General features: G+C 35.7%; 1 long non-coding RNA gene across 1 annotated transcript in view; it reads left to right on the top strand.

Annotated features, from left to right (window-relative positions):
• The first annotated feature begins 9386 nt into the window (after nt 1–9386).
• LOC120587414 (uncharacterized) overlaps nt 9387–24818 on the top strand; it is a 42476-nt gene continuing 27044 nt past the window's right edge. The window contains exons 1-2 of the long non-coding RNA XR_005648960.1: nt 9387–9552; nt 12296–12445. This is a non-coding gene — a long non-coding RNA (uncharacterized LOC120587414). The remainder of the gene's footprint in view (nt 9553–12295; nt 12446–24818) is intronic.

Raw genomic sequence — 24818 nt, 5'->3', positions numbered from 1 at the left:
TATGCCTTTAAAATACCACTTTTTTGTTTCTTCTAAGTACAAAAAGACAGAGACTTCTACTATCTTTCATTGTTCTTTGAATGGGACTAGACATTAAAAAGTAGATTTATATTACTAGTCATAACTTGCAACTTCTGAAGCTCCACAAAAATTATATATTCATTTTTTTTTCTACTGAAGTGACAAGTTGCTCTGCTTTCACCAATTTAGATGAAAACACAGTAAGCAATAATGACGTCCCCAACTTCCATGTGCATTTTCTTTGTGTGAGGAGTCCATGAACTGACAGTCTCTCTTCAGAGTTTGGTCCACTATTTTGAAATGAAGAAGAACTATTAAACATAATGTGAATGCTTCTGAATTTATGAATTTATACTTGAAGCATGGGCAATTTGTTCTTAAAGTCTTAGCATTCCTCATCTCCATTGCAGGGCAATGCCCTAAAAACATATCTGAAGATTATCTACTGGCACATAGAGAAGGGCACTTTAGTAGTAACTTAGCAACAATTTAAGAATAAACCCCAGGATTGCATAAAGCAATAGCTAGTGAGACGAATTGCCACAGAAAAGCTATGAGGAAATCTCATACTATCCTTAGACCCAGGCAAGCAGAGACTCTGCCCTATGCCTGTTCCTCAGGGAGCCCTATGCCTTAAAGTACCTTCCAAGAAATTTCATAAGTTCTCTTCTGATGCCTGGGGTCAGCCAGGGCTGGTGGTGTCATCGGACAGGAAGACTCAGATTGACTCAGGGCCCTATGAGCCCCAGTTTTCAGTTCTCCCTTTCAGAGATCTGTCTAAGCTTCTACCCCATACAAGAGGTAAACTAGATGTTCCCAAAAAGCTTTCAGGAGGAAAATTTTGCTAGCCAGAAGAGTATTTCTTTTATGAAGACATGAGAGTCTGGATGAGATTGGACCTCTGGAATAGTGCTGGCATGCTGATCTGGGGAAACACATTTTTGAGAGAAACAGGACAAGTTCAGGGCTCTGGAATACCAATGGTATACTGTCAACTCCTAGGCTGAAGCCATGCATGTAGGCTGGTACAAGAATCCTTAGGACGGAGGTGCCACCTCCAGACTATAGCACCAAGAGAGCAAAGTGGATGCAAGTTTATCCAGAGCTGTCCTTCCACTTCCTCATCAAGTTCCACATTGCATGTCGGGCTGTTTTTCTGGGGTCACCTTACCCATCTCCTCCAAAACCTTTAAAGAGTTTTGTTCCTCTATGTCTAATGATTCTTTCAATCCTCTTATGTTACAGCATGTGTTGATGTTGTTCTCTGCCAAGCTGGTCTTAAGCCATGCTGTACAAGGGATGGACATTTCTTGTACAAATGGAACCATTCTTCTTATTCCCCATGGTTCTCACTTACCTTCCTGGTGGAAGTGGTAGAAGGCAGGAGTAAAGTAAATATTGAAACATCATATTCTAGGAATGCCACGGTCACCGCCTAAAGAGTTCAGAAGACATAATTGAAAGATGTATCATTCTATGTTGATGTTATAAAATTTTGAACCTAAATTTGGTATGACCAGAAAACAGTTTTATCATTCACATCTTTCTGCACATACTGGGATAAGAATTGTATTTGTGGTCAATGTAAACAAAGCACAGAAATAACCTTTGAGACAGTCATAGAAAACCAGTGTTCATGAAATGATGGATGATACAAACTCACAAGTAATGAATTAACCAGCATTAAAGAAATGGTGTTAGAAACTACAGAGGCAAGAAGATCTATATTGTTTCAATTCAAACAGGATCTGAAGAGCCATGACAGTGTGAACAATAACAGCATTGCTACCTTTTTCTCACACTGTGAGAAATTATGTGAGAATTATGAAATTAGGCAGGAACCATGCCTTTGACAATAAAGAACAAGAAGATACAATGCCTAGCTCTTCGTTACTAAGATGAATCTTTACATGAATGGTTGAACAATAAACAAATGCAGAGATAGCTCTATTTTATTCATTATTCTGAAACTTTATTGAAAATTGCCATACCTTACACTTTTTTAAATCAAATTTTTTATGCAGACAGAGACCCTACAAAAGAAATTTGCCTGGAGCCCTGTACATCCTAGGGATGGCCCTGAGGAAAACTGAAGAAAGGTAGCAAGTAACTTGCCAACACGCAATTGCAGCCAGCCTTTCTCAGTACAGCCACAGTATATTTCATGTTATATGGTTTGGGAAGCTACATGAGTTAATTTAGCAAATACTTTTTTACATACACGATCAAATAATTATGTATTACAAAGACTTGGAGACTTTTGCAATTTTTTTATAACTATTATGTTTTTGTATTTTTTCCTACTTGACGATAACTTTCAATTACCAGATGTGGCTTATTCATTTAGTAAATTAACTGCATAAAATTAAAGTTTTATTTCTAGATTGTCTGACCTTCCATACTGAGTATTTCTAGATGGTCTCACTATATCATTAGTTAGTAGAAACAGAGAATACAAGTTAACTTTGATGTTAGCCTTAAAAGTTTTAATTATGGAAGAAAATTTGCTCTAACAATCATATAATGTATGTTAATGTATCAGGTTGTTTCTGAAGTATCCATCTCTTGGATTATCTGTGCCTTTTTTTATGAACATATAAACTTAACCGTTTTAAGGTTTCCATTATGTTAGTGGCCTGTTTTTCCATACATCACCCATCTTTGTATCTGTAAAAAATAATTATTTATTCGCAGGTAATTAATCTGCCTTAATGGCAAAAACTGTTAGTCTAGTCAAACAATTACTTAGCCAAACAACTAAAAGAGGTTTATATTAGAGTTTTTGCTCTGGTTCAAAAAATCATAGTTTATTTCTAGAAATGGGCAAGAAAGAATTAGAAAAAGAGAGTTAAAGAAAAATATTAAATTTTAAACTAATATATTAAACCAACTTAGAGATCATATAGTCACTCTATAAGCATGTGTCCTTCCTCCTACGCACTACTTTTTTACCTTGCTAGATTCTGACCTAAAAAAATGCTACTAGAGATGCATGAACTAAGGTCAATATTTTATTCTCATGAGATTTTAAAATTTCTAATTCCATTGACTTTTTTTTAATAAATCTTATAAATATGAAAGTTAGAGAATAAAACATTCTAATAACGCACTACATTAAAATATAAAATTTGAAGTTCATTTTTATATTTCAATTTTTGTCTGATAATAAAACTTCAAGACAAACATTTTCATCAGTACCACTATTCTTGTTTTCAAAAATATAACAGATTTTTCATTTAGATAGGATGGCTATAAAAGGCATTAAGGTCATAGGGAAAATAGTGGAGAATTATTCAGATTTTCTGAAGAAATTCTTTTCTTTTGACTCACAAAGTCTTGCTTCCCTTCTATCAAATAGGATATGAAGTATCTAACTTTCAGAGATGCTTCTTATGTTACCTACCCTTTCAACTTGCACGATAATCATATGGCAAGTGGGAAAGAATTTTGAACAAGAACATTAGTGACTATAATAACTACCTTTCTTAGTAATGCTTTCTTAGTAATGAACAAGTTTCAAGATTTTTTGTTTGGAAATTCGACAATAACAAACTGTGTTTATATTTTCTTAAAAAGCAGTGGCCTTTTTGAATCAGAATCCCTGGGGAAACAGCCTTAGAACATAAAATTATGTGATTCTTACAAATAAATAATAAATTATACAATATTATAAACAACTACCTGACTCTTCAATACTGACCTTCAAATAGATGCATCCTATTCAAAGATTAAATGCTAACAACTTTACATCCTCTGAACCCAGCAAAAATCACTTGACAAGGTGGCTAAATAGAAAATAGCAAACGCCTGCTTGCTTTAAAAACAATGTTTTAGATTTAATTATAAGATATTGATTATAAATAAGCAATAACATGGTAGAAACAAAGAGCTAATTTCTTTAGACCAAAATATTGTATTGAGAATCAGTAATATCCAATTTGGTGCATTAGTCAGCATATTTGGACAATATGTTTGGTCTGAAGCAGTTTGGATGTGTGTGAAGGGTACAAACTTCCGCTGTGGAATCATGCATATTGCCCCACCCAACAGAAATAATGCCTTTAAAATATTTGTTCCCTATGTCTTTTTCCATCACCTCTATGCATGCTCTGTTTTTCTAACCAGCAAGGTTAACTTGACATTTCCTCCAGGACTGCACCTGTCAGCTAGAATCACCATTCTTCCAATTGCTGAATCAGCCCACCTTCATACCACTAGCTGGTAGTGATACAAGGAGACCTTCAAATTTTTTTTTCTGGATTAAAACAGGCTCTAGGCCAATTTCTCTAAACTAGTACAGATTTTCAGACATTTATACAATCACATTGCTAACTACAGAGGACCCTGAAAATACATACCATTTCAGACTTGAACTATCTTATATCAAGAGAAGATCTTTTATGGTATCACCTAGATGACTACCAAAAACTAAGGCCATAATAATTATTCCTATTGTGGCAGGACATCATTCTAACTTGAAAAGCCAAGCTTTTAGAAAGAGTGCTATAAATAGATATAATACTAGACAAACTACCTAAAATTGGAAGGAAGGGAGTAGAAATCAGTCAGTGAATTCAAATTTCCAATCTCTGTGTCTTTGAAGCTTTGCCAACCATGCTTCTTCTGTGTAAGTTGATGGAGAAAGGCTGCTTAGAGAACACTACTGAACTGAAAGAATTTTTCTGCTTCTGTTATAAAACTTATTAAGGGTCAATGGAACAGACTTCAATGATTTTGAGAGAATAATTTACTGTTTTCCAGTGAAATTCTGGTTACAATGATATTGCGTTGTTTAATTTATCAGGACAAAATAAGTTAAAATATATGGGCAAACTCACCGTCATAGGCCTAAACACTCTTGGAATTAAAGCCTAAGACAGTAGTTCTGCTGTGTAAAGTTGACTGAAAGGATGCTCTTCAGGGAAAGCTCCTCAGGAGAGATATGACAAGCAGGATGGGGAAAAGGAAAGGGCTGAGCAAGGATGTGATCCCTTATACAGGTTGGTCTTGACCTGATCCATGGGATCACACTACAAAATTAATTATGACCCTCTCCTTTGATGTGAGGGTCCAGCCATTTGTACCCCACATCCATCAATCACTGCCTGATCTTAGTAGTAGGCTTATGAGCTGTAGGAAGACACAGCTGCCATCAGCTATTCTCTGGAAGGAGTGCAGGGGATGGCAGTTGTGGATTATTAGCAACCAATACTCACAGCAGTTAAGGAAGGGTGCATGGGTTTGATGAAGGGATCCAGGCAGAGCACCCATAGCATCTATTAGGCTCGCTAATTGTGATTCACTCAGAAATTAGAAAAATACATAGGGCTCTGTCAAATTTTAGACAGACTGGAAAGGATCACCTCTGGCATCAGCAGGGGAAGTGATGGGGATTGCAATGGCTGGCAGTCCTACCCAGTTGGCTTTAATTGTATTATACCCTATGACTTGTGCTTCCTTTGCTTGTTAACAGTCCACAGCCTCTGACATAATGTACCCTTAACCTATTTTGGTGCTCTTAATTCAGAATTATTCCTTCTTCCCGCATGAAAGAAAAGCTGCCAGTTTTGAGAATATCCATTAAGTTAAGCGCACAAGGCAGAACCTTAACATTCAACTCGAAGAAAAAGTGAATAAAATTTATAAATCACAAAGTACAATTCTTTTTTAATGGAAGAATGAAGTTTTCGATTGAGAGATTTGGAGGAGTAGAAAGAAGTCTCCTTCCTAGGTAAAAGTTTTATCGGCATTCCGTGAGTCCTGTTACACAGAGATCCTTCACCAAGTAAGAATGTACACTCTGCTGTGGTTTGTGACCCTTCCCATTTCTCAGTTAGGGGTACTAGAAATTCCAAACATGCTTTGAGTTATTTTCCCTTCTTTCCTGCCAGACATTATGTTGGAGATGGAGTGACATGAGTTTTCATTGTTGCTTTGTGGTATACTGAAACAGTCAGAACAAATCTGAGCTTTTATTATCCAACAGGTAGAGAGAAAATAAGAAATTCAAGGCCGAGTAGCAATAAATTTGGTAGTCTTCACTCAGATAGGTGTTTTGAAGCCAAAAAAAAAAAAGAAAGAAACCTCAGCCATATAATTTTGCACTTCCAACTTTCTTCCTTCCCATTTTGAGGTGATTAATTTCATCTGAATGTCTAAAGAATAGACAGTTTTTTATTGGAGTTCATTATAAAAACAAAAAGAAAGAAAAGACTTGCCTATCTCCATTGGAAAGTCCATTTTTTTCTCTTTGACCTAATCAAGGAGAGAAGGCATTAGATATAATGGTTTCAAAACCTTAAATAGAAATGCCAGTTAGGCCAGAAAAGGCTTTGTTAAAAGGGCATGTAGGAATCCATAGGGAGGGTCATCATTATAATAATCCACCAAGAATGATTTGATTTTTATACCTCTGAGTCCAGATATTTGTCCTGGATTCTGCAGCCAGACAAGGCAGTGGGAGATTTTTTTCTGAAGCAAACAAATCTCCCTGTTTCATACTGATCCAACCTAATTCTAGCCACCCTGCCTACATATTATATATTTCCTATTTTCAGAAAAACATTCCTGGAACAGGGAGTGGGCTGTGGACTCAATTCTATTTTCCACTAAATTGAGACACCTTACAGATAAGGAAAGCCACATTTTCTGTGACAGGGAAGATGCAGAATACTTACTGAAATGACAAAAAATCACAAGCCAAGACCCAGAAGATAGTCAGATTAACTTCCGGTTAAAGAACAGCTGTAAGCTATTACGAGGCACCCTCTGGCCTCCTCCCTTATTCCTCTGCTCTATCTACATCTGTTAAAAAAAAAAAATTATTTCCCAAAAGTAAGCAAAATTGTAACTTGCAAGGGCTTCTAACCCTAGCCTCATATAATCAAGGCAAGAGCCTCAAGTTATAATTAGTTTTTATTGACCCTTCTCCAAACATCTTTTAGCCAAGGGGCTATAGAAGCTGTCGGTCAGCATGACCAATTCACTGCTATTTATACTGGGGCTCAGTGATCATTTTTGTGGCCACAAGTGTGTCCTGACCTTCTCTAGAGGGAATACTGGGGGATCAGTACAGTTTTGTTCATACTCAGATCAAGTTGATATATCATCTTGGGATTAGAATTTTGATTTGTGAAAATAAATGGAACCTTTTAGTTTTATTATTGGTGCAAGAGAGTATGACTTTATTTTAAATTTGTATATTTACTTGGGGAGAATTAGCGAACACATTCATAAAATGAGAAGGAGAGGAATGTGGAAAAGAAGAGAGGAGTAAAAACTTCTTACTAAAATTTTCCCGTGTCTACGGGAGTCTAAGATTGGAATGGCTTTCTAAATTAGCACTGATACAAATTTACCTCCTTAATGAGCCTGAGCTCAGTCTCATAACAGAGAATGTTACCTCTACAGAAATTCGACTGAGCAAAATGCAAACTAGGTGGACAACAGCACTAAAGCCAGAGGAATAGCCTCCTTGCTAACAGAATTAGTGGACATTTATTTCATGTTTAAAGGTGCCAGGCACTGTCAAGAGTCCAGTGCTAGTATGAAGTGTTATCACTTCCAGAACACAAGCTAGTAAGTGGGATTGAAGCCCAGCTAGAACATTTACTAGCCGTGTTTCCCAGAAAAATGTATTTCTGTTTTTTTCTTTATTTTTTTTTTTCATTTATAAAATGAGTGATAGAAATAATTTCCACCTCACAGGTTGTTGTAAGGTTAAATGAGTTAGTACATGTTAAACATGAAACATAGAATCTAGCACATGGAAACAAAACAAAACTGGAAACAGTTTAAATAAATATTGGCTATTACTATTATTCACTAACTACAGATGAAAAAGAGAGTTTTAAAGGTTAAATAAAATTTTCAAGGCCACACAGTGATAATGAGCAAAGCTGGGATTTGAATCTGGGTGATCTATCTCCAAAGTCCATGTGCCTAAGTAGTAAACCTTAACACCTCCTTGACGAGTGCATTCCCCAGGACCTGGTATGATTTGAACTCAGCCCTTTCTGACATGGCAGGAGGAGCACAGCCATGAAATGTGATGGGTGCTTTTGGCCAAGAGCTTGTGGCAGATCATGAGTCTGAGAACAGAATTATCAGTCACTACAAAGGCTGATTGTACTAGGTATTATAAGTAGTCTAGAGATGATTTAAAGTATATAAGAGGATATGGGTAGGTTATATGCAAATACTACTTCATTTTATATAAGGGATTTGAGCATCCTCAGATTTTAGTCCCCATGGAGTTGGGGTGGGGGCAGTCCTGGAACCAATCACCCATGGGTACAGAGGGACAGTTGTATTTCATTTTCTACCTTTGGCAACATTATCCAGAATATGTGATTAAAGAACGTAAAAAGACAATAGTTTCTACAAATATAAATGCTTTATATCAAAATGAAAAAATTCCAGATGTCCATGCAGCCATACCAACATTTCCACAGAGACAGAATTTTGAACATATGAGGCTCCCAAGATTGATAGACCTTTGGTAATCTAACTAAAGACATCAATCAATATATTTGGATTCCTGTTTTCCTAGATCTGCTGCGAATATCATGTGGTTTACAGGCTCAAGACAGCTCAACTACCAAAAGTGCCTTCCAGATGTTGGTAGGTGGCCCCTAGGCATAAAAGAGCCTTAGTAGTTTGTAGGTGTGGTTTTTGAGATAATGCTTTGTGTTTATTTCCTGTCTATGAGGTGATTAAAGCAAAAGCAAAAAATAAAAATAAAAAGATAGAAAGAAAGAAAGAAAGAAGACAACCAAATGTCTGAGACAGAGCACACAATGGCAAGTCACTTAGGGTTGAACCAGTTGTACCAACATCATCAGCTTTAGCTTGGAAATGGACACTCAAAATTCAAAAAACAACATATCTGATTTTTTACTCCTTCCCTCTACAGATCAAGAGAAGGAAAAGACAAACTTGCAGAAAACAAAAACAAAAACAAAGACAAAAAACAGACAAACAAAAAATGCTTTAATTTTCTGCACGCATTTATATTTATTTATGCAGCAGGAAAAAAAAAAATAAAAGATGTCTTCAGTGCCATCTCTAGATGGAAGAGCACTGTGCCCCTGAAGAGAACTCCTGTCTCATAATGGGCACTCAAGAAATGCTTATTGGATGAGGAGCCTGGGGCTCTCAAAGTGATGGAAATGACATCAGCCCTGCCCTGGAGGGACTTGCAATTGAAAACTTCTGACACTAACCCAGACAGAAATGGACAAGCAATCCAGATAATGCACTGAGAACTTTGAACAATCAAATAAATATGCAGCTTGATTTTTTTTTTTAAGTCACTTATGTTATGGTTACAGATGACTCAATTCCATTCTATGGATAATCTGAGTTCACAGACTATTCTAATGAAGTCACAACACATTTTGAAAACTGCCTTCAGGATCATAAATATGAAGCCATTCTTGACTGGGGCTGATTAGAATGTTTTTGAAGAACCATTAGAAGGCATTTGTGAGTGAACCTTGCATAAGATTTTTCTTTCAATTCTTATGAAAGGTAAGTAAGATCGGCAGCTAAACTAGTTTCCACTTGGACATAAATTTGATTGTTTTGGCTAGCTCAGAAGAAATTTAATGATTTTAATGGATTCTTAAACTGCCTTAAGTAGTTCTCCACACTCAGCTGTGTCCAGGTCACAATAGATTCAATCATGTGCATATGAAAAAGGAGTCAAGTTGGTCAATGTCTGACAAGTTTGCTTCCTGTCATTCCAATGTCTGCCACACCAGCTGATTTTATGCCTTTCTGTTCCTTTAAGTTCCTATAATTTCTCATTCTTCTCCTTCAGTATGTCTATGATACCTTTTAATGGAAACCCCCTGCACAATCACCTAGGATTATTTTCTCTTGTCTGAATTCTCTTGTGAAAGTCTTCTGGGACTGTTGCACAGAGCCTACAACTCAGCGAAAAGTCCTAAAACATAAAGAGAGAAATGAGCTTGTATATGCAGTCTGGAGAGATCAGACTAAATATTTTGTTCAAGGTGGTCTCAGGAGTAATAGTTGTTCATGAGGCAGACATGAACATTTCCGCTAAGAATCAATAGTGAACCCATTTGCACTATGTTTAGTGTTCAAAGGGTTTCTGTGCATTTATCCCACCTTGCTCATTTTCTCTCTATAAATAAATACCGGTGGCTGACTGAGTTTCAAATGCTTCTGCTGGCCGTGTTGTTATCCTTGCCTGACAGTGGAGCTGAAAAGACGGATGCAGTGCTATCAATCCTCTATTCCCTGTATTCAAGCAAAGACTTTCCTACTGCGGTAGTTCTAACTATGCTTTGTTTACCTGGCTTTAACTCCACAGTCTGTCTGCTGCTCTGAAGCCCTTGGTTAGAACAAGCCACCCCATTTCTGCTGGCTGAACCTCCAGGACATGTCTGCTGATTTTGCTTCCCGACATTGCAAAGCTCTGCAGACTATACGATGGGACCCCTCAGAGGCCTGAATATTATATCTTCTGCCTGACACCTTTACATCTGTCATGCTCTCGGCAAAAATCTTGAGATTGATGCCTTTATCCCTTTTGTAGCCAATAAAACAGTGTTATAGCAAACGATGCTTCAAAAGACAGGGTGTTATGGCTTATTGGGGAAAGAATGAACAGACAGATCTTTTTTAAATTCCCGGGTAGGCTATTTACCAGGCAAGTTAATTGACCTCTTTAAGCATTATTTATCTTATAGTAAAAAGAGTATAATAATGCCTATCTTGAATAAGTATTATAAAGACTGAATTAATACCTGGAAGAGGCCTGGCCCATATTGAGCATGCTATAGGGTAGCCATTATTATTTAATTCTGATAAAAACTGGCAAATGCTAGGAGCAGGTATAACACTACTTAGGAAGCTAGAGGAACGAACATTTTGTACACTCCAGATAATTTGGCAGGGAGTTTGAATCCATGCTTACTCTTTCCATTCAACATTTGAAAAACAGCCTGGCCTATTTTATTGGCTTTTGAGATTTCTTTCTGTCTCTCAGTACATCCTTGGACAGTGTGCTAACTGGTAGTAGAATTCAGTGACAGATTTATGACTGTGTTGCTGATGGAAATCTTTGACTGGGACAAGCTGGAATATGACCCCTTTCTCCTTCAAGTTTACCATCAATCAGTGGTGCTTTACCAACTCTATAAAGAGGATCTTAATCTCTTTTTGCCCTTACGCTTCAAGAAAAGGTTAGGAGCAATCAAGTTTCTGACTGATAAGGTCACAAAGACTTTCTAGCATCTGGAACAAAAGCAGACACCTAGTAGGAACTCTATTAGCATTAGATGTAAAGAAGAATGAATAAATGACTATGTATGGTATTTTATGTCCTAGTGAAAGAATTTCCTATGGATCTGGAAGCATTGTTATTGCCCATAGTTCCTCTTTACATTTTCACATGTTTGAACATAACTCTGTAAGATAATATTGGAAGTCATCTAACTCCATCTCACTCCATTGATAGTAGTCACTATCAATACTTCCACAAATGATTGCACCTGAGTAAATGTCAAGACATTCAAATTTCCAACTGAACTGGGACCTTTGTTGCTATTATCTTTCCTGCATACCTACAGTATTGGCCATGTAGCAAAGCTCACCTCCACTTTCTCACATTTCAATCTAAAGACACATCGTGTTTCCTATGTGCCTGTAAGGAATCATTCTTGATCTCAGCCATAAAATTGGAAAGCTGCATAACTGACAAGATGATCCCTGAAGGCAGCTGAAACATGGGGTAGATTGAAACCGACAGTTAATTTGCAGCAGTAAAAAATAATGATATCATCATAAAACAAGTTTAAGATCAGACTGGGATCAAACACACTGCACCCACAGAATATATAGATGGGTATTGTCAAGCTTAAATAACAAAGCAAAACAAAACTGAACCTCCCAGCATCACCAAGCCCAATTTATTTGTCTTTTATAGTACGCTAACACCATCTGCTGGCTGTAGCTGATAAAATGCCTAACATTCTCTAAGTCCTGGAATATTCCATTCTGCAGACTATTGTTAATTACTATGCACGAGGAAACATATTTTTATCCTTACAATATCCTTAAAATGGTACAAATAATTCTGATCTTCCTGGAACACCAAACAAATAAAATTTCCCAGGAGGTGCACTGGTCTGCTGTGCCTGGAAAAACTGCACTTGCCCAGTGCGGGAGTCCTAGCACATTCTCTTATTATTCCAGAGCTCTCTCTTTACATGCATTCACTTTCTGACTTCCTCCTTTCCAGCTGCCTTCTCTACCAGGCATCCTACACAGCACTGCGGTGACAGGCAAAGCAGCAGCCCTCAGCTAAAAACAGCCTCTTCCCCGAGATCTAAAGGAAGAAAACCATTGACACTTACCTTCTTCAAGGAAGGCAAAGCCCCATTAAGATTCGGTATGTAAAGAAAAGATATCATTGTCTTTCAAAACTCTGCAAGCAATATTTTAGCATGGTTTCTGCAGGGTCAAATGCCTTGCATTGTGTCTGTTTTTCCTAACTTGGCAACAAGTTAAGAATTATTTGGAAGGAGAAGGATAGAGTCTTAATAGCATATAAAAATCTAGCCTCCTATAAAGCCTCACCCATTACATCTAAGGTCTTATCATTCTAGATTAGTAAGTGTTTGCTACTAACACCCCAGGCCTCTGACTTTCCAACCATCCTAAAGATAACAAGGCTTTCGGTAATACTCCTTCTTCACCATCACTAGTTTTTTTTTCTTTTGCTTACTTGAATTTAAATTTTATTGAATAAGCATGTAATATTGTGTAATAAAACAATTTATAAATATCCTTTCAATTTTTATCTATCTAAAAAGTCTGTCACTCATATTTTTATGATCATAATGAGGTAATAATTGCTCTCAGATAAAATATCTAGTTCTTATTTATCGACAATGGAAAAACATCACAAAATGTTTTCTTTGGAAAGAAGATTGCAGCCTAGTGCAGCGGCAACAAGTGATACATCTGGGTATGACCAGGCTATCCCAGTATGAAGCACATGACTCTACACAAAACACACTGAGCTGAATTCAGTTCCTCCCTGAACAGTATCATTCATGCATCTACATAAACAATTAGCTCACTCTCCTAAATATTGCAAAATATGAACTTTGGTTCAAAAGCATTCTATACTTTCCTTCTGATGCTGCAATTTCCATTTACATGCTAGGCAATTTCTATATAGCTAAGTAAACCCCTATAATAATACAGCCTTGGCTAAAATTTTCATTTAAATTATTTTCTTATGTAGAAATGACCAGTGAATATATTTTAAAATGTTCGATGTCACCAAAATAATTAACATCAAATTAGCCTAAAATAAAATAATAATGCATATTTTTTCTTATCAAATAGTAAAGGAATTTTAACAAATAATAATATCCCTTATGGTCAAGGGACAGGGAAAGTTACTCTATGCACTACTATCAATAGTATAATTTGGTGCAATACTTCCTGAAGGTAATTGGCCATTGTTTATCAAAAAATTGCGTTTTTTAATGTAAATACCACATGGTTTATATTTTCCAGCACTAGAAATTTATCCTAAGAAAATAATCATGGCTGATGAATGCAATATGCAACATCATGGCCTCATTTATAACAAGGGAAGTTTTTAGTGTTCACATATGGTAGGCTGAATAATGACCTCTGACAAGACGTCCACATCCTTATCCCCAGAACTCTGAATATGTTACTGTACATGGTAAATAGGATTTTGCAGATATGATTAAATTAAGGATCTTGATATTAAGTTCAGGATCTAGAGAGTATCCTGGAATATCTGGATGGGCCCATTTTAATTGCAAGTTTTCTTATAAAAAGGGAAGCAAATAGGTCAACGATATAGAAGGTGATGGAATAATGGATGCAGAAGTTGGAGTGATGGTCTTTGAAGATAGAAGACAGGGCTGTGAGCCAAGTGATATGATTTCTAAAAGCTGGAAAAAGCTGGGAAACACACTTGCCCCCTAGAGCCTCAAAAAAATTATAATAATAATTAAAAAAACACACAAAGCTGTGTTGACACCATAATTTTAGGACTTTTGACCCCAGAAGAACATTTGAACTCTAAGATTTTTTAAATTGTGTTGTTTTAGGATACTAAGTTTGTGGTAATTTGTTATAGCAACAATAGAAAACTAATATACCAGACATTGAGCAATAGAGAATTTCATCAGAGTAGACCTCCAAAAAACTTATACTTGAGAGTCTGAGTTATAAAAGAAGTTCTTTTTTATAATCCAGTGTTTTTATTTAGACTGTAATCTTTAAAAATGTCAATATAAAGATATTCTGAACTATCTGATAGACCCACTTATAACTAACAGCTAAGCTATGATTTCAATGCTCAAGTTTGTATTTGTGTTTATAGTCGTATCAGTAGTGCCAACTGAAGGCTAACTCTACATAGTACCCTAAGAGTAGAGAAGACAGGGCAGTTTAGAGAAGAGTTGTATGAGGATTGAATGATCACTTGGAGTAAAGCTATCACTGTCACACTTACACTGTGAGGAACCATGTTTCTATCTTAGAAGAATGAGTTCAGCATTAAAAAACATTGTGTTTAAACTTTTGTTGCTATTGTATTTTGAGGTGTATTATTAAACTGATTGACCCATGAAAATAATAGATTTCTGGTTTTAAATGAGTTTATTATTAGAAGGAAAAATAATGGTGATGATCATCAAGATGATTCAGATGACCCATCAGTCTCAAAATCAAATGAACCATGCCAAGAAAGAAATATAAAACATTTATCATCCTACTATTAAACACCAGCATGGCATTTTGATTATACTGATTTAATATCCAAACTTAAAAGTAAATTTGTGTTGGTTTTATAGTTGCACACAAGTTAGGATCATGAAGAATTAACCCTAACTATATTTCTACGTAGAGGAGTAATAACATAATAAAAATAAAGCAATCTTGAAGGGAGCATGAAAATTTAGTTTTCCTTTGAAAAGGATCGATGTATTTGTTCAAGTCAGAAATACAGAGTTAAGTATGGTACCTTCTTCTGATGAAATACTATTCAATCATTAGAAATAATGTAGAATAACATTTAATGAGATGGAGAAATGATCAAGATGTATTGATAATATTAGAAATAGTTACAAAGTATAATAGTAAGATTCCAATGTTAGAAAAATAAATAGAGGGACATACATCGAAATGGCAATTCATTGCTGATTTTATGTTCTTTGTGCACTTTGGTATTTTCAAAAATATTTACAAGAAATATTACTTTTATAGTGAAAAAATACACCTTTGAGTAGTAAATCTGGAGTTAAAACACTATTCTTCTGATCCCGGCTCCAGACTGTTTAAAAATTAAAATGACCTATTTGTTTCTCAATGCCTGAAAGACAACTTACACTCCCTTAGAAGAAGATACACTCCCCTAGAAGAAGCACAGAGTGTCAATGAAAACGTCAAGGAATTCGTCCTTTGTCCTCCAAATAACTAAGAAATATATACATATAAAATATTCATTCTCCAGGAAACCTATTTACTTAATGTTTAAAGTATTTCATTAGTGCTAAATCGTTTTCCTAGCTAGAGGTTTGAAACATTCCTTTTCACTCACTGGGCTGCCACATTCTCTTATTCCAATCAGCTAATATTTTACATTCATGAGCTTTTGAGAAATTATGTATCCCCTCTTATATTTTTAAATTAACTTCTAAAACTTTTGCTGTAAGTTTAAATTATAAGAGATGCATTTACCAACATATTTTATATTGATACATGCTTTAAACATGTATCTGTCAAAACTTTGGAGCTGAAAATTTAATTTATTAAATTTATAGAAAATGTCTGCCATAGAACTAATTGGCAAAACTTGTCATCACTGCCAAACCAATCGACCAAATCAGACTTACTTTCTAACAGAAAATGTCTGACTTCCATGTTTATTTTAATAAGCATAATAAATCACATCTCATCCTTCTTTACCTATAAATTCAAATTCCTTGTGAGATAGACACAGACAGAAAAGCATGAGTTCGTTGCTGAAACGATATGGAAATAAGGTGCAGCATGCATCAGTAATTCTTATCAACGTTTTCTCTGCTTTGCTCTTATAGCAGCCTCCTTCAGGAGCCAATGCAGTCTCAAATATCACTGTTACACACTATGGTAAGATTAGAGATGGGTTAGAGGCACGATTTTCTTACATAGAATACAGTGATTGTTAAAGACAGCAGGGAAGGATAACTGGTCCACCACAGCTATTCTCTCTGGGAGATTAGTTTTAGGAAAGAGTCCACATAGAAGCTGACGATCTGGAAATTGATTCACTTGGAAATATCCATGACTTTGTGCTTCTGCAGTCTCATGTAATTCCAGGTTCATATGAACGCTTGTTTGAAAACTATTTTAAATGCAAACAAGAAAAATGAAAATTTTCTATCCAACTAATACTAGAAATAAATTTATTAAGTCAGAATAGTAATCTTCATACTAGAATTTATAGTACAAAAATATTCATGTGAACATGTGGAATCTCCTCCTTCAATGGCCGAAGTTTTTTCTCACATAGGATGCATCTTTTGAAGGTAGATCGTACGGTCAAAATTCTCACATTAATAAAGTCTCGTGCTTTAACATAAGATAATGCCTCTGAATTATCTCAAAATTTCAGTGGCTAAAAATAAATCTGTTCTGCAGGTCTTGCGCAATTCAGCTTTTGAGATTAATACGTAAATTATTTAGTTATGATTCCTGTTTGTCTTCTCCCCATCCCCTTGCTTGGATTTCCATCATATACATAAGGCCTTCGTTAGGTTATAGTCTACAGCATAGTAATTATTGTGATTAAATTGGCCTTAATCTACCAGCAATTTTTTCAGTGCATACTTTAGGCAGGTACTACGCTAGGTTACAAGAAATATGTTAGCAAATCACTCCTTAAGGCCCATGAAATAGAGAAAGTGACTAGATGTGGATAAACCAATGGTACATTGGTATTTCGTAATAGTGTATTACTACATTTGAACTTAGAATTTTATAGCAAACAGCTGACATTCAATAAATCCATCTGTTAGCCTAATTTTGAAAAAAAAGAATCTAATGCCTCCCCATCCCTCATCCCCCTCCACTCCTTGCTTTCTGACCAAAGCAGAGAGCTCCTCTCTATACTCACTAGAAACCACCACCAGCCCAACTAGCATTAATAGGACTTTCCTTTTTTCTTTGAACCTACTTTCCTTGCCTACCCTGCCTGTAACTTTATTAGTCTCGCCCAAACTCTCTGTCTAGCCATAATGGTCTTCTCCCTGAACCCTAGGAACTCTCATAAGCTGGCTTTTTTTTGAAATGTGCATCTCCTTTCCACTTCCCCCGCCCCCTCCCACTGAACTCTACTCACCCTTCGGATCCCAGCACAGTTGAGAGATCCCATTCTATGCTCTTGCAGAGACTCGAACTTCTGATCTCAGTTAATAATCACATATTTTTATTGTTATTATTTGATTATCGTTCGTCTCTCTCACTAGCCTCAAAACTGTATGAGGGAAGAATCGACATATTTTGTCTCTATTGTATCTTTATGGTACCTGGAACCAAAAAGCTAAATAACTATTCATTAACTATTTATATGAAAGGTCTAACCCTGCTTGAGAGATTCTATACCTGTCATCAAAATATACTCAGAAGGACAACTCTGAATGTGGTCTCCAGCCCCCAATCCTTGCTTTGAAAAGACCAAAGCACCTGTTAGGTGTACAATGTTCCAAAGACTTTTTTCAGACATTTGCCTGGTTATTAGGGAGTCTCATTTCTATCAGTAAGATAGAAACTAAGAATTGTACTTCCCTCATGGTCAGCACCACAATTGTACTCTCCAGGCCTCAAGACTCTTTAATGATCCTTTCCCTGGGCGCTCTCCAGCCAGACCTGAGTTTCATCTATCTTGTTCACTCCTGAATCACCAGCACCTAGCAGACTGCTTGCCACCTATTAAGTATTCAATATATATTTATTGAATAAATCAATGAATCAATAAATCCTTGACTTAAGGCTTCCCTGAGTACGAACATGACTGAAACTGCCCAATAGCCTGTATTTGTCATCCATGCACCATTTGACATCTTTCCACATTAATCTTATGCTTTTTAAAATCACCTTTTATTTTTTCTCCCTGATTCAATAGTTTTCCACACACAAACTGCCATATCACTCTGAGAGGCCAGCAGCAACATAACTTAAATTGACCAAAAGAATTTTCCTTTTCTCATAACCCAAAAAAACAAAAACGAAAAAAAAAAAATTGTCCCACTTTTTTCTCAGCCAAATGTGCTTTTGAAAGATTTGATTTTTGAGCACAGAATCCAACTCCCTAATTATCTAAACAATTCCACAAGTACAAAATATCATATTTATACATGCAAAGCAAGAATGGGGAATTAGAATACTTAATTTATTTCCACAATTGAGTGTTGAAACAACTACAGATTCAGATACTATTTTTTTTGCAAAACTCAATCTTCAAAGTGGCCTTATTATGTACTTCTGTACATAGCATCATGGTCCTCAATATTTTATCTCCAAACAATTGATATTTTAGGAACTTAAGCTTTCAGGTAAATATTTAAAATATGTTTGCAAATCAAGGCTCTATAAGCAAGGTCATTAACTTACAGGCCTCTCTGGAAAATGAGGTCCTTGGTTTGCAAACATTTTGTTTTAATACCTAGGTGAGGAACAGGGAGGGAGCTGCATTGATGGCTTAATAGCTTCTTCTTCCTGGGTAGACTCATTCAGGATGAAAGCGATTATTTCGAAATCCATTTTATTCTAAGCAAATGTCTCTACCCTGGGAAAATAAAACGGAGAAACTGCCGGCTAGCTCTTGAGCAATTGTTGCCGTTTTATTCAGTGTACTTCTTTATTACTCCCACTAGTCTAAATAAATTTCTGTAATAGTTCCTATCCTCCTTGCAACCCCATATAAAACTTAACTCATTAAAAAAAACCACATATTCTAATGAAGTTATAACATATCTTCAGTCTTTCTAGGTCAACACTTAATGCTTTCCTTTTCTAATTTTATACCAGTTTATAGCAGACTTTAGGTCCAACTCCATCCCGGAATGACACATTTTCCTAGGTCCAACTCCATCCTGGAATGACACATTTTCCACTCAATTGTCTTCTTGCCATTAATGTTGAGCATCACTCCTAAAGAGCTGTCTCTCATGAAGTCATCTCCCGGCCCACAAACAGCCCTAATACACACTCAGATTTAATCCTGATCCACCTTCTCAGGGCTCCTTAAGTGAAATTATCTGTAAAATAAGTTAAAGAGATGATGAAGTGGTGACTGAGAAACTTTTAATAAGCGGAAAAATTTTAAATATAATTAACATTTTGCTGAGACCTTTGAGTTCATTTCTTTTCCCCTGTTTTACTTTTTCTGCATATCTAAGAATCAAGACTTCTTTATTTTACTAAGATTGGCTTGAAAGCTTAAAACCTCCTTTCTGCTAGTTAATCTAGGGAATCTAGGAAATAGCCAATTGAAAAAATTTCACTTTTTTCCCTAAATGGTTGCATCATTTTTTTTTGTTGTTCAAAGACAAGCCTCTGAAAGTACAAGGTGAAGATGTGACAGTGTGTTGTGTAGCATATCCAGACAAAAGCAATATTCCACATGGGTTTAGAGGAAGAGAGAGGCAGAGGAATTATTTACTGATCTTCACACTCCAGGTACAGGAATTCTGACTACAATTTTCAAGTGTTTCAACTTTACCAAGATACTTAGCTGTAAAAGTATCTGAAGAGATTCATTATTACAATCCTTTAGGAAGCTAACAAAAAGATTTATTAAGAATCACTTAGCCTGCCCTATAGAGTAAGAATTACAGGTGGGTTACCATGTGGCTGGCTAAAAATAACATATTGAAAATAATATAGTTTGTTCTAACATTTGGTAAAAGCTAAAAATACATCCCCCATTGGTCAGAAATGTAAATTCTATGATCTTCCTCTGCCCTTCCTCACAACTGTTTTGACCTAAAAACGCTTCTACCTTTTGACGCAATAATCCTATTTTTGTGGATATATCCTAGGGAAATTATGTAAAATATACGAAAAGCTTTATGCCCAAAGATACTAATAGGAGTCTATTGTTTTAATAGAAAAAAATAGAAATATTCTAAATAGCCAATAAAAATTGATTAAGTAAATCATGAACTATCCATTATAAATTATGTTCACAAAAAATTTAAAGTAACATGTAGGTACATAAATATTATAGATTAAAAATATGTTATTTACATTGTACTGGTTTCCTATTGCTGCTATAAAAATTACCACAAATTTAGTACCTTAAACAATATAAATGGATTTTTTATATTTCTAGTTATTTTACAGTTGTAGAGGTCAGAGGTCTGAAATGCATCTCAGCAGGCAAAAAATCAAGGTGTGGGCAGTCCTGCATTCCTCTTGAATACTCTAGGAAAGAATTCAATTTCTTGCTTTTTGGAAGCTTCTAGAGGCCACCTACATTCCTTGGCATATAGCCCTCTCCTCCAGCAACTGACTGAGTTCTCACACTGAAATCTTTCTGGTTCTCCTTCTTCCACTTTTAAGAACCCTTTCCGTTATATTGGGGACACCTAAATAATCCAGGATGATCTACCTATTTTAAGGTTAGCTGGTTAGCAACCTTAATTCCATCTACATCTTCAATTTACCCTCCCTTGCTGTGTAACCTCACATATTCCATGGATTAGGTTCCATAGATTCAGATGCAGATATTTTAGGGGACCATTATTCAGTCTATATACACTGTGCAAAAGAAACAAACCAAACAACCAAACAAAACTAAACATAGAAAATCTGGATGAAAATATATCAAAATGTTTGCATTAATTAGTAGAGCTGTGGGTTATTGTTTTTACTCTCCTTGTTTTTCCATAGTTTTCAAATTTTCTTATTTTCCATGATTTATTATTTTCTAAATATTAATAAAATTCTTGTTTTGATAATAAAAAAAAGTCATAAAAATTGTTTTTAAATCTCTGTGGCTATAGCAGCTAGAATTTTACTCTTTTATCTTTTTACATGAAGTTTTTCAGTTGCAAGTAATCAGCTAGTTAAGGGGAATGAAGGAATAATAAGCTCAAATAGTTATTGATTAGCACAATCCACCCTGGAAATATATTGTAACACCAACCTCATTGACTGAAAGAGCTCAGAATTGCATGTCAGCTTGTAGTTATATATCCGATCTCCCCAATTAAAAAGCAAACAATTTAAGAGCAAGTATGAGTCATATTTCTTATTGTCAAATTGTTAAAAAGAGTGTTTAAAAGAGGGTATAACCATGACCCATGTACAAATATAAAATAAACATGTCAAAGATTTTTTTAACTCAATAATTAATGAGGGGACCAGTAAATTGTTACAATCTATTCAGAGGAGAATTTAAAGTACCTTACATTTATAATCAGATAAGAAATTCTGAAATAAAATTATAATTAGATGCCAGACAGGTCTATTCATAGGGCTATAATCAATTTTATTCCACTAGACACAATTAATTTACATTTCCATGGACAAGAATCATTTGCATTATCACTTCCCTACAACTTAGAGAGTTATAAAATAGCTAAAAGACAATGAAAATCAGAGATAACCCAGAAGGTAGAGCTGGACAGGAAACAGGATTCTTTTTTCTTTTTTGGGGGCCCTTGACACAATTTTTCCTGACAATACAATATCTCATATAGTATGTCATATGTAGTAGGCATTCAGTATAAATTTCAATGCTTAAATGTTTGATTAAAAGATCAGTTCTAGCCTTATTGCCCTGTCTTTGAACTGCCAGTCTCCCTATTATTCTTTTTCTTTGTCTGAGGCCCCTAGTTCTTTGACTTTTTTTCTAACTATGCTTACGTTATAAGAAAAGGAATGTTTCTGACCTGTTTAGCTGGACTTATGAGTATGATATTACAGAAGAGTAAGCATCTGATACTGAATTATAACACTAGTTTGGTACAATTATGACAAGACGTGATCTCAGTCCTCATGAGACTAGAAGTAATAGACTTTCTCTCCCATCTTGAGCAGGAACTTACATGGTCCTAAAAAAGAAAATGTGCCAGTGACGGCCAAGCAGCTGTCAGCATACTGGCCTGCATTATGCATCTAGAGTTCAGCAAAATTTCTCTCAGATCTTTGAAGTTAAAGTAAGCTGTATGTTTTTCAAAAAAATTTAAAGATTTTCTTGAAACATCTTCATTTTTAGAGAATCCATTCCTATGGAGTCCAACCTCAGCAGAGAATCATAAAAGTGAATAGACTTTTCCTTCAGGAGCTAGAGAAGTTCAATAGATTAAGAACTCTTGGTCTAAGGCTATGATATTTTTGAGAAGGGTTAAGAGGCAGAAATTAAGTGTGATTAAAATTCCAACTGAAGTCATCAAAATATGAATACTAAAAGAAAATTTAAAAATCTGTGAAGGATTTCAGTTACACCAACAACTCTGAAAAAAATAACAATGTATTTGAAAAAAAGAAAACCAACGTACAGAGAGATATCAAGACGATCTTGTAACTGTTAGCAGAGATAGTCCACCCTAGCACCCTTGGATGCACAGAAAACCAGTTCGAAACAAAAAGTAAGATACCACACATCTTGCCGATTAAAACCCCAAACAATAAAATGTAGAATGATCTATCCATATTAAAAAACAAACAAACAAAAAAACACAAAACGTCATAGGCATTTATAATTGCTTCTTGACCAAAGCAATCCTGTGATTTGAAAGCATACATATATTGAAAAAGAAAAAAAACTCGGCATTGTACCAATAATCAGCACCCATTCAGACAGCATCCAACACTAACAGTCATAGTAATTCTTCTCATTACAGTGTTTGCATGCACATAAATCAGATTCAGGTGAATTTACAGTGTGCTGTGAACTTAGAGCAGCCAGCAGATTGTCTTAAGTGATAGAGGTTTCATGCATTTGAGCAGCACCTAATTCTCAGAGCTATTGGACTACATTCCAGAATGTAACTTTCTTAGTATTCCTCCATCTCCATAAACTGATGAGTTTATGTGTGGCAATTTAAAATTTTCATTTTCACTGTTGCCTGATTTTAATTCTAAGTGGATCTTGAAACTTAGATCTGGGGGAGGAAACTGCATGCAGCCTTTTCAAATGAGATCTGAATTTTTTTTTAAGACCAAAGCACCCTTGGTGCAGAGGCAGCAGTCGCCATGTTCCCTTAGAGTGCCGCCCATTTAACACTTCAGGCTGCTGTGCCTGTCGGCATTTGAGCTTTTTCTCTTCCTGCTAAACCTACAGTTTCCAGGTGCACTTCAAACAGACTGAGAGATAGCCCCTTGACTGCATGCATTTCAAGGCTATCCTTCACATAGGATCTAAGCAGCTGCCACATTAAACAGGAAACCCGTGGGTCAAAATCCAAACGAGAGGGAAAAGGTAACAAGCAGACCTGAGCCAGGGGTAATTTATGATTAAGCTAATGAAATTCTAATTAGGCTTATAAAGCCCTGAAGTATTCCTGCAATGGCTTATCATGAAACCCTTATTCAAGGAAGGCCGGTGTGTGTTAGATGTGGGTCATGTAGCATATTGCTACATAGATTTATGTTTATATTCCCTCTTTTACAGTCAAGCAAACTTTTTTTTTTTTAAGTATAGTTGGCATACTCTTAAAGGCAGAAAGGTAATATGAAGCACTGAAGGAAAGAATTAAAAAAGCAGCAATCTGTTCAGATCCAATGTGATTTTTGCTCAGGGGACATCTGGGTAATTGTTCAATTTCCCCTGATTTACCAAACAGATTGTTATCAGCCTAAATAATGTCTAATAAATTCACCAAAGAACATTTCTGGCCTTCTGTCCAGGTCTTTTTAAGAGTGAGATTGTCATTAGAATTAAGAACATCTCAGAATTAAAAATACATACGATGTTATTAAATGTAAGAACGCCTTCTTAATTAGGAAGGCCTGCCACAAACATTGAACAGTGTCCTCTGCAGAGCGAAGGAAGAGATGAAGACCACTTAGCAAGTCGCGTGTGTGACTTGGAGTGGGTCTCTATTAATTCAGACATGTGGAGATCAGATCCCCACCTGCAATGGGAAAAGCTGCAACATTAATGGAGGTAGCCTGAGCAATCTATTCTGAAGTGTTCTAGCTGGGAAACACACCTCAAGAGAGAGGAATAGAGAGTACTGTGCTTATTAAAAAAATAAGACAAGAGTCAAGGATAAGTCCATGTTCAGACTCACTTTCACACTTTTAGATTTAATTAGCTTATTAGGATAAAATCATATTCAAAAGGCAACAGCTTAAAAAACCTCTTGGGGCCAACTTTCAAAATCATATCACTTCAATTTGGACCTTCCTTGACTTGATTTACTGACATCCCATTACTTTTATAATTATCCAACAATTTATGCAGGACCTATGCATGCATGATGCTATGCCAGCCTGCAAAACTGACACTTGGGTTTCATGTTCCTTGCCACTCTGACCCATGTCCAGCTGCTTTCCTTTGATTCTCTCATTGGAAAAGATATCCAGGGTTATCGATTCCCACCTATCTCTAATAACATTTCTCTCACACAGAGTACTGTATGAAACATAATTACTTCTAATAAATTATTTTATTTTATTATTTTAAGTACCCTTTGAGGAAGTACTGTTCATACATCCATTTTACAAATCAGAAAACTGAGGCATAAAGATTGATAATTTTTCAGGACCATGTAGTG

The sequence above is a fragment of the Pteropus medius genome, unplaced genomic scaffold (genome assembly GCF_902729225.1).
Source record: "Pteropus medius unplaced genomic scaffold, Ma_sr-lr_union100, whole genome shotgun sequence".
NCBI classification, from domain to species: domain Eukaryota; kingdom Metazoa; phylum Chordata; class Mammalia; order Chiroptera; family Pteropodidae; genus Pteropus; species Pteropus medius.
This window is presented reverse-complemented; position numbering and strand designations above follow the sequence as displayed.